Source organism: Cyanistes caeruleus, chromosome 4 (genome assembly GCF_971803275.1).
Source record: "Cyanistes caeruleus chromosome 4, bCyaCae1.hap1.1, whole genome shotgun sequence".
In the NCBI taxonomy this organism is placed as follows: Eukaryota; Metazoa; Chordata; class Aves; order Passeriformes; family Paridae; genus Cyanistes; species Cyanistes caeruleus.
In genome coordinates this window covers 36,746,672-36,758,242 of record NC_141704.1, presented here as the reverse complement: position 1 = coordinate 36,758,242, position 11,571 = coordinate 36,746,672, and the positions used below count along the sequence as shown (strand labels likewise).

The 11,571-nt window shown below is 39.5% G+C and overlaps 1 long non-coding RNA gene across 2 annotated transcripts; it reads right to left on the bottom strand.

The window, feature by feature from the left end:
* Nucleotides 1-716: 716 nt before the first annotated feature.
* Nucleotides 717-11,000, bottom strand: LOC147653580 (uncharacterized). Of its 2 annotated transcripts, XR_015286450.1 has the most exons (6): nucleotides 10,735-11,000; nucleotides 10,597-10,656; nucleotides 10,051-10,193; nucleotides 8,769-8,851; nucleotides 7,560-7,656; nucleotides 717-4,110 (listed from the first exon to the last, which is right to left on the bottom strand). It is a non-coding gene; the product is annotated as an uncharacterized LOC147653580 (long non-coding RNA). The 2 variants fall into 2 exon arrangements; XR_015286449.1 differs by lacking the exon at nucleotides 8,769-8,851 and having other exon boundaries at nucleotides 10,735-10,997.
* Nucleotides 11,001-11,571: the final 571 nt, after the last annotated feature.

Genomic DNA, 11,571 nt, shown 5'->3' with positions numbered 1-11,571 from the left:
ATCTCAGTGCCTAGTATCACTTCTCTCCACAGTGCTCTTCTTCCTGTCAGTATCTTTCTCATACTTGAGGCTGTAAAACTGGATCCAGGACTGCAGCTATGGTCTCACTGGTACTAAGTGTGGGGAGACAACAGTTTCTCTTTCTGGTGTTGCTGGCTACACTCTCACTAGTACAGCCTGTCCTGGCTGGTCTTTGATGGCTCACTGCTGAATCAAGTTCAACTTCTTCTTCACCATAGCCCACAAGCCCCTCCAGCAAATCATTCCAGTAAAAAATGAGGCCAAAAAAAGGCATTTAGCACCTCTGTCTTTACCATGCCCCCTTGACACTAGGTTTCCTGTTCCACTGAGCCATGGGGTCCCTGTTTTCATTTATTGGATTTTTTTTTGCTGCCAATTTACATCTATCTGCCCTTCACATCCCCTGTTAGTTTCAGCTCCAGTTGAATTTTCTTAATTCCATCCCTGCAGGCTCAGGCAATGTCTCTCTCAATGTCTCATCTACCCCTAGGTAGATGCTCCTATTTCTTCCTTCCATGCACTTTTCTGTTGCACTTAATCAGGAGTTTCCTGCCCATTCATGCCTTATTTTCTTGACTTGCTGCTAGTCTAGAGACAAAATGTGAAAGAGGACTTGTGTTCAGAAGAAATCTTTCTCTTGGCTTCTAAATCTGATAAATTTGGGCATCAAGCAAGAAAAAATTTATTCTAAGAACTTTCTGTCATTAATTTATTTGATCAAAATAATATTAATAATCTTTACTAAAAGAAACTCTTTTTCTACAAAAAGATGCAGTATGGAACTAAAAATCAACCATGGAGCAAAAAGCGAGTCTCTTCATAGAAATGTTTTTGAGTTAAGACATCCAAAGTTGAAAAACACCTTCTATAAACCTTCAAAAAATGGATGTGGGAGAAAGAGCTATTCTAGGTCTCCTACTAAGGCAGGTTGGTTCTGAAAAGTCTTCTGAGACATTTTATTTGCCCTTGCATTTTTCTTTCCCTTATATTTAAACATAAGTTTTATGTTTTGAGTCTCAGCGGCTTTCGAAGATATTTAAAATATATTCTGGTTTCACACCTAAAATAATACTCATGACATTGTATGTAAGACTTGATTTTGCACAGTGAAGCTCCTAGAAATTAAATAATAAGAGTAAAAAAATTTTAAATACCTGAAAAATCAGCTAAGAACATGCTTGTATCCTCAGCTAAATACAAACAGAATAGAGTCAAGTCCCAGCTCTTCTGTGGTGCCATCTCATGCCCTTTGTTCAGGATCAGGTTGAAGAATGGTGCAAATAGTCCCTGAGGCAATTCACAGGTGTCTCATCACATGCACACGAAGAAGTGTGATTTGTATTATAGAAGTGAGAATGGTTCTCTGGTCTAAACCAAACTACTTCTTTTCACATTCTTTAGCAATTTGTAAACTTCTTGGGGGAGAGGGAGAAGGTGTGTTTGGTTTTTTTAAAGTTTATAGATCAACGTCTGTTCTGCTTTAAAGGAAACACTATAAGGGAATGTCAGCTCAGGCTAAAAAAAGCTAACAGCCAAAAAGAGAAACCTGTGACTTGGGTGAGGATCTTGTAGACCATGTTAGCAATCCAGCTATGCTTGCTCTCTTGCATAGCAAAAGACTGGATTTAATTTCACTCTGCACTATCAATGTTTCTACTTCTACTCTTTTCCATCCTTTTGCTTGGAAGGAAATTATGTACAAAATGAAACATACATGTGCAGAACAGGAAAAAAATAAAGGAAAAACCCAAAGATGTCCAGGACTGACTGAGGACAAGAAAACAATCTTCTAAGTTGTCATTAATTATTCAATTTCCATGTTTGTTACAGATGAGTAATATCCTTCTCTTTTTATAGGAGTATAATAGAAAGAGGTGTATAAGGTGATTTCTTGAGACAGCAACATGAAGAGTATTGAGACAGATGGAAAAGGAAAAAGTTTCACAGATTCCTTTGGATTTAATTTCAGTCTTCATTAACAATATTTCTACCTCCATTGCTTTTCTTGGTGATATCCTTTCCTTACTACTAACCTCCTCCACCAGTTTGAGGGCTGCATGCATCTTCCCAGTCCTGACACAAAAGTGCTGCAGGTACAAATAAATGTCCACTCACTTCATGTTACTCCACAAAGTTATTTTACCCCCATTACACCTACGCTGTTTGGGAACAGAGTAGAGAGTGTTTGAGTATTTCAAGGTTAAGCAAGCAGTGGTTTGCTGGCAAGAAACCTAAGTTCAGATTTCAATAACCATTTCATTTTTGAGTTGACTGCCAAAATTATAACAAAGCCAAAAACTTTCAAGAGAGCAGAACAGATGGCATATGGGTTTGCAGACCTCTGCTATGATGCTGGTCCTAGCTGGTGCCAAACTCTTTGCCTTAATTGTCTAATGCAGCTACCTTGCAGAGAGCATATATGCTGAGATACAGACCTTGATGGGAACCAAAAATGAAGGCAAAGTATCTTCTCAACCAGAAGTCATCTGGCTCCATTTTGCATTCTGCAAATTAGCACCTCAGTGTCTGTCATTACAAGTCTGGGGAATGACTTGGTCCCACTAAAGTGTTTTCAGGCAGTTAACTACAAAATGTAGCTGGCACCAGCTGAAAAGTCCCTGAAATCAGCTCATTGCTTGACTCTGGCAATGCCATATTCACTCCCTTGCTGTGAGCTCCATGGGTTGTTCTGCTTCTCATATCATTCATCTACTTTTGGTCTTGCAAGCCTCAGGCTGCTCACCTACACTGCTGCAGGGAGGTCAGAGTGGACACACAAAACCTCATCCAGCCCCAAGACCTCTCATTAAAGTCTGCATGATACTCTTACAGAGGAGCATGTTGCAGACCACTTACCAACAGGACAAAGGCAAGAAAGTCCTTGCTAGCAATGGGGTAAGTGTTTCTGGGATGGATATCAGACTCTTTGGCAGCCCAGATGGCTTGCAGCAGGAAGTAGAAAAAGCAGTGAGATTATTAGCAAATGAGGTGAATGAAACAACATGGGTCTCTCTTGCCAGGTATCAAGTGACAGAACAAAAGGATATGGCCTCAAGTAACACCAGAGAAGGTCTAGATTGGATATTTGGGAAAATTTCTTCACTGAAAGGGTTGTCAAGCATTGCAACAGGCTGTCTAGCAAAGCAATGGAATTCTCATCCCTGGAGGAATTTAGAAGATGTGAAGATGTGCTTAAAGGCATGGTTTAGTGCTGGACTTGGTAATGCTGGGTAACAGTTGGACTCAATGGCCTTAAGGGTCTTTTCCAATCAAAATGATTCCATAATTTTATGACTATACATGAAGGCCCTCGGAGGAACTTCAGGGCCTCAGGAAGAACATGGATGGTCATCTCTGCTGTGCTGTGTTGACCACCCACTGAAATCATACAAGTGCCTGCCTGAAAGCATCACCACATAACCAAGTGTGCTTAAATCTGCCAGTGCCTCCATTTTAAGTCAGAGTTACCTGAGAACCTAAGCAAAGGTTCTAAATGAAATAAAAATATCATGTGTCAAGAGAAATAAACCTCCACATCAGGTCCACGGCACTTGTGAAATAACCCAGCCTTACTCCTCAAGAAGGCCCCAGCAGATTAGCTGTGGTCTAAGCACTCCTGCTTCCCTTGACTATGAGAAGTTCAACTACACTTGCAGCTGTACCTTTGGCACAGCAGTTGGTGCAGAAGCCCAGCCTGTGCAGTGCTTCCCTGGAGGGGTGCTCTTCAGGAAATGTTAGGAGCCACCTCTGTTCCCATTCAGCCACAAAGCTCTCTCTGAGAGCTCTTCTGGAGCTGTACACTCAAAACTTGATCACTCCACTTGCTGCTGCTTCTCTCTCCTCAATCCTTCTCCAGCCATCCCTGCTTCTCTCCAATTCCTCTGCTTCTCATGAAGAGACCCTTGCAGCAGCAAATTCCTCTCCCCATACATACAAGGCACATGCTTTTATTTTGGCTGAGGCAGCAGAGATGACAGTAGGTTCAGGCCCTGGTCAAGACAGCTCAGCTACTCATTGCTGTCCTCAGCGGAGACTAATGTTTGCAGTCATGATAATGTTAAGAAACAACTGTTCTGCTTCTTCTCATTTCTGTTTAAATAAAAAAAAAAATAATAAGAACAAGTAGACGGAATGCAAAAAATGTCCCTGCATTACAAGAGAGAAACATTAAAGTTGGAAAATACCTCTAAGGGCATAGCACCCAGCAGCTAACCCCACACCACTGTGCTCATCACTAAACCATAGCCCCAAGTGCCACGTCTAGATACTTTTGAGTGATTCTACCACTTCCCTGTGGCATTAAAATTCTTCAAAAAGGACAGGATTTGACTTTCCAGATTGACTGAACCCTGCTACAGATCTTCTATTCCTGCTTGTTCTAGTACTCAATAAATATACTAAGACTGTAACAAGCACAATACTTCTCTATTAGAATGCTCATGCCTTTGTGCTTCACAATTCACCATGTCATTGCTTATCTACCAACAACTGCAGTACAGAACATAACAAAACTGTGCAGTAAATCAAAAATGGTAATAAATGACCAGTACCACTCTCACACTGACTACATGTCTGCTCCTCTTAAAAGTTTACCATATATTTGGCCCCTATGTAGGCAGCTGTACCTTTCTGGTTAAACTAAAAAAAAGATTGTTCATTTCCATGTCTAAAATAACACACAGGGCAAATTAGAAGGTAGGGTAATGCTCTCTGTTAAAGCATTTGTAGACACAAGAAGCAATAACACACTGCACAGCTTGGCTAAGATTCTGTATATTTACCTTCACAAAAGAAGCAAAAAATAATCTAAGTATCTCTCAATGAAAATAAATGTTGTTTTTAATAGTTGTACAATTACCAAATTTCTCTGCGTTGGACCGTTCTCTGCCTTTCAGTGTTTGGCATGACTGACACCTTGGATATTGATAAAACATCTCCTTTTAGAAAACTCTTTACAGATAATGTAAATGCATGCCAGATTTTGAGATCTTTTATTTGTCTTTCACTAATCTGGTTTCCTTTTAAATGGGATTTTTAAAACCCACATCAGAATATATTAATGAAGGAAATCCAAAACTGCTTTTCAAACTTGTATGTCATTCCAGGCAAGAGATAATTACTTTCTGCATGAATTTTAAAGACCACTGCTCAGTGACGGTGACTGGATGTTCACAAGAACTATCTTAAACATGCAGGCAAAGAAAAACCAACAACATGCCAGCAGTGCTCTTAGGGACTGAGAGGTGAAGTAGAATCCTCAAGGCCCAGCTCTGTCCAGTCTGTCAGAGGAGAATTCCAGGGGAAAACACTGAACTAAAAAAGTGATTTACAACCTCATTCTCATAAAATGAGTGTCATTGTTCTTACAGGCTAAAAAAGTGGTGCAAGTATAGTGGGCCACTGAGCTAAAAATGCAGTAAAAATGAATTTCCATAATCTCAGCCATGAAAATCCTGCAGCTGGGAATATCTTAGTCCTGCAAAGCATTAGACTACCTTTGATATACGTATCATGTATCTGTTGAATGAATTGCTACTTCAAAAATACCTTTTTAATGTAGAAAAATGACGGGCAGGACTTGGAGATAAGGGAAAACATAAGGATTAATTTTGTGTTATTTCACCTTCATTTAATTTGCCCTTTGTCTGTCATTCTTCTCCTTCTCAAGGATTTGGACACCAAAACTAGTACAGTGATTAAGACTATTTTTGTGTGGTTTGTATAATTTTTTTTCTCCCCTCTGTAATCTGCATGTCTCACAGACAGTGCTTGAATCTCAAGCAATTTCTTCAGTATTGCTTTATCATATGTGTCAATAGGGTTTAATCCACTGCCATTCATTGAACTGCTGAATCTGGGCTTGGGAAAAAAAAAAAAAAAAAAGTTATCTTTTGTAAAACATATGCACCAAACAGTAATGATAACCAAAACTCCCCTAATACAAATATTTCCCTATGGTCCTTTTGGAGCTTCTGTTCCTCAAGCTTCACAAGTCTTTTGTTTTGAGTCATTCCTGAAGCCCACCCAAGTTTACAGCTTCTGTATAACACAGCCATTTGTGCTGCTGCAGATCATGCTGATTTCTTATTAGTGCACCTGCAGATCTCTAAATCTGCTGTCACAAATGCCCAATGAGCAACTGATAGTTTTGCAGAGTTTAAGATGAATTTCTGTTCCAGGTGCCTAAAAACACAGATGGGTATCTAATGGGATTTTCAAATGCCCATCATCACCTATTTTGCATAGCTTTTATAATTCTATCTGCATTTTCAAAAGATAGTTTTAACTTTTTTTCAGGCTTTCAGGGTCAAGCTGGTACACAAAGTAAAAACAAAGCGAGAAATTAAAATCCATTTTCTACAAAGCTGATGACATTTGAAATTTGGAACTTTTGTTTAGGCACTGTTAAAAATGGAAAAGCCCTCCTTCTATTAAGCCATAGTTTACCTAATAAATAAACTGTGACTTCTGGTTTTAGAAGAAATTGCTATTTTCTCACAGTTTCTCATAATATGCAAGTTCCTGCAGAGCTGCTGCATCATTTATCCAAACTCACATAAAGCAACAAAAGAAAACACAAGTACATGAATAATCAGAACAGTGCTTATTAAATCACTAGACATTGTCCATTGGCTGATGACAAAGAGCTGATAAAACTTGGGGAGCTGTACTTGGCATATATCATGAGACATCTACATTCTGCAAATATGTATATGTATAACTGGAATTTCTTACAATAGAAACAAAGCTATGAATAATTTTTTGCAGATTAGGATCATAAAAAAGGCACAGTTTTTTGTAAAGTCTCACAAAGGTACATAACTAACTTGTACTGCCTTCTCTTGGCTACTGAAGCAGGCAGGAGGCTGAACATTCTTTGGAGCAGACATGCACAACAATAATTGCTCTTTTTGTAGCATGTCAGGATCGTACCTGCCAAACTCTGGTACTTCACTAATGAATAGCAACCACCTCATTTTATTTCGTACAGAAAATGGTTCTGGGCAGAGTTTCAGCTGACAGATCTCCCCTTTGACATTTCTTGGTGTCAGCTCCTTTTTCCTCTCCAGCCAGTGAGTGAGAAAATTGTGGATTTTGGTAGTAACCAAGCACCAAATGGAAGAGAATACAGTCAAGCATAAAATATCAAAGCAATTGAGCACAGTGGTTTAATGTCACTCCTGCCTTCAAACATATCAAATATATGTTATATTTAAGACTGAAATTCTTCTTTTTATCTTGGTTTCCTCAGGAAATGAGAAAATATATTTGCAAATACACTACATCTTCAGATACATTTCATTTTCCCTCTCTCCAAACAATTTTGAACCCTAAAGGTTAAATTTATGTAATAATAATCATATCTAATAGAAAGATGGCGGTCTGAAAACATTCAGCTTTGGTAAGAAGAAAGACTTCACTATTGACTTCACTCTATTGATTGCAGGGAACCTTCCTCTCCCTATGGACAGGGGCAACCTGATATCTAAGGCTACTTCCCAAGACCTCTATCAGCATGCCAAGAGACCAGAGCTTACCAGAAACCCCTTCTTTCCAAGGGATTTGGATCATTCATATAAGTGGAAAGATTTTACTCAGATCTACCATGGGAATTTTCTTTTCAACAGGCATTTTCTGGGAATTTCAAACAAATGGAAAGATTAGTGTGTATTTTCTTCCAAAAGAATGCAACACACATAACCAAAGCAATTAAGACAGGGTAGAAAACATTGCAACGTTAGGTACATTACTCCCAGGCCTCCAGGAGCATGATTTTACTTTAAACACAGTATTGCCAAATATGTATAGAGAAGCTACTCCCTAATATTTCTTTTACTTCTTGACTGGTCCTTGCATCATCCTTCAGTGATCCTTGCACCATCACAAGATGGAGTGCAGCAAATTACATCCATCAAGAGTCAACTCCAGATGCTAACAGCTACTAATTAGGGAGAGAGGGAGAACACTATTTTGCTACCTGTTGCCATAGCATTTAATGGATTCTGCTCCCTGAAACCCCAGTTTCCCATCCCTCCTGGCCCACAGGTGCCATTAGTAGAGAATAATGGTTCCCAAGCTGAGGTCTGGAGATCACAGATGAGCTGCAAAGCCTCACTTTGAAAGGTTTCCTAATTGGCAGCACACACATGTTTTCCCAGCTGCTACAGAGTATTAATGCTCCCGCCTTTGCTGGGTGAAATCAGGTATGTTCTCCAGCATGTGAAAGGCCCATGTTAGGTCCAGCTGCTACATATTTGTCTGGGGAACTTAGAACAGAGGAGTTCAATAGAGGAATTTCTTGTTGAGCAGCAGCAATATGTTGCTTCAATAACAAGCTGTGTCTAGAGGCAGTGCTTCAAAACTTTCCTGGTTCACGTTATGAGCTCTCAATACTATCAAACCAGGACAAAACCTGCATGTTGTCATATACTTTTAAAACACACCCATGGCATTTCTGAAATACAATTACACAAGACTTCTGTTTGTTCATGTGTTTGGGTTTTGACTTTTTGTCTGTGTTTTCTGAACATCCATTTGTACCTGGGGAAGGGATATCTCTTTGAAAGAAGCTTATTGCTGAAAGTCAGGATAGACCTGTGTTATGGTTTAAACCCAGTAAGCAACTAGCCCCCACACAGCCAGTCAGTCATTCTCTCAGAAGATGGGGGAGAGAATGGGAAGTGTAAAAGTGAGAAAATTCATGGGCTGAGATAAAGACAATTTAATGAGTAAGGCAAAAGTCATACAAGCAAAGAAAAGCAAGGGATTCATTCACCACATCCCATGGGTAGCAGGTGTTCAGCCATCTCCAGAGGTCCATCACATGTGGCTTGGGAAGACAAACATCATCACTGTGAACATCCCCCATCCTTTCATGTTTCTTCCTACTTTTATAAGCTGAGCACAATGCCACATGGTAGGGGGTATCTCTTTGGTCATCAAGGTCAGCTGTCCCTGATGTTTTCCCTCCCAGCTCCTTGTGCACTCCTAGACTCCTTGCTGATGGGGTTGGGGGGTGGGGGGGGGAAGGTGTGAGAACCAGAAAAGGCCTTGTCTCTGTGCAAGCTCTGCTCAGTTACAGGTGAATCATCCCTGTGTTATCAATACCATTCCCACCATAAATCCTAAACACAGCCCCATACCAGCTACCATAGAGATAAATAACTCAGTCCCAGCCAAAACCAGCACACCTGTCAGATGCTGAGTCTTACACAGAGATAGCATGAAATCTTTCTTCTACAGAATTTGTTTACATGGAAAAGATTTATCTAGTTACAAGTTAAGAAATCTGAGAATGGCCTGTTTTCTGTATTTGTTCACCAGTATTAGATCCTGCTACTGTTTGCTATACAGAAGATGGAACATACCTATTTCAAAATGCCTATATTAACTCCATTTGCACAGTAGCAAGAATTTCATGAGAAGTCACAGGGAAATACTAAAAAGACAGGAAATCCTTAAAAACTTTTATCACTAACAAAAAATGGACAGCATATAACTTGATCTAATAAACCTGTTCTATTATTCTGAAGACATATCCATTATAAACAGAACAGCTTTTAATGGGGTTCATCACAATCATCACTCTACACAGAACAATTTTCTACTCTAGTTTTTCAGCACATCAAATTCATAACTTTGTAGACTATAGTTTTGTATTCATGTGGTCAGCTAAAATTTACACCATTTCAACAGAACATCCTTTTTAAAAGTTGTTGAGCAAAACATTATCATTCTCTAAAATTCATCCTGGATGAATTTTCCATCTGTATTAAATGGATAATTATGGCAAGAAATGGTCTTCCTCCTCCAGCACCATTGAAGACAATCTTGGCAGTCACAGCAGAGGATGGAAGGATTGCCAAATTTCCCTGTCCATTCTCTCCTCTGGCTTTGTGTCCGGTTTCCACTTTCTTGCATGATCATTTCAGCCACTCCCCTTTGTGTTACTGTAACTACTTCTTCATCATCACTTTCTTTTCCCCTCCTCTTGTTCCTCTTCACCTGACAGCACTTTCATTCACCCACCTTCTCTCATGTTATAAAACCACGGGTCCTGATGTATTCCTTCTCCTCTCATGGCCTCTGTGGCTTCACTGTTTTCTCATTACATGTCCGTGCAACTCTGAGGGCACAAATAGTCACCCAGCACTGAAGGAAGCTGAAGCACTCTGAAGAATACAAGCACAGGAATTAACAACTTCAGTAAATTGATTTTAAGAACCAGTGGAGAAAAACCCCTGCTTTCCTTTCTCAAATCTCAGACCCAAGTGTCAGCTCCCATAATTCTGTTTTTTTAATCAGTTAACTTTGATGAAAAATTTAGCTGAGTCCAGCACACTTACTCAGGAGAAAAGGACACCAAAGTTAACTGCCTTCACATCCAAGTCGACAAGAAAACAATAGAGTTTCAGGAGATGCCTGGGTTATTACAAGTGAAAATAAGCCCCAGCAGTGAAATCCATTAAAGAAAATCTTATGCCATAGCTTTTCACTGTCCTGAAAAATCTCTTGTAAACGTTATGGGGTAGGCTGATGAGCTGTCAAGGAAGAAAGAAACATTGTCAAATTCACATCATCTCTCCAAATTCCTGTCTGCTGGGAAGCTTTTCCTGATGATGACAAATGGCCACTCTGGATGGAAAACTAGACTCAGCCACTATCCCACACTCAGGTTCAGGATGAAATAAGTGAAGACAGAAAAAGGATCACCTTTGTAAAGTTCAAAATCCCTATTTTACCCACTAAATCCCTGCATTTCTGCTGAAGTGTGTAGGTACAAAATGGTGCTGGCTGACTTTGGCATCAGCCTTGTGGGTTTGAAACTCTAGTGAGAAGTAATAAAATACAGCTAGACAAATCTACCAATTCAGAAGACAAGAGCTTTTTACCAAATCTCTTCATATAGGTACCAAGACATTAATCCCTTGGAATCTTTCCTCTCAGTAAAGTAATGCCTGTTCCTGCTTCCACCTGACAAGAAACTGCTGAAAGCAGTCATCAGTTATCCAGTCTCAAAGGGCTGTGTTTCAACCAATATAATTACCCTCCTCATGCCAGGAGCTCCCACTTCATCAAATAGTTTAAATTCAGAGCCCAGTCTTCTGTGTGGCAGGTGGTGTGCTACCATCCTATGCTCTCGGGTTTAAAAAGAATGTGAACATCCAAAGTCAAGGAAAAATAATTTCTGGAGCATTGTGAGGAGTCATAAAAAAATGGTACTGAGAAATGAAAACCACTGTTTCCTCACAGAAGAGAACTTCTCATCATCTGCTAATACAGAGGAAAGATTTTCTTCTCCATGTTTTGTTTTCTTTTCCTGGTGTTGAATAGTCTTCAATTAAAATGTTTCACTTCTTTCTGCTCACTGCTTAGAAATCAAAGCAATGCACTGTATTGACTTAAAGGGAAAAAAAACAATGCTTTACAAGCACAGGACTATCAAAATCAGTTAATTAGGCTCCATTCAAACTATGCTTCTTGCTATGCTAACTAAAGTTGTTTAAGGATATTGAAATGAAATTGTTAATTGTTTGCATTTTTTTTTTC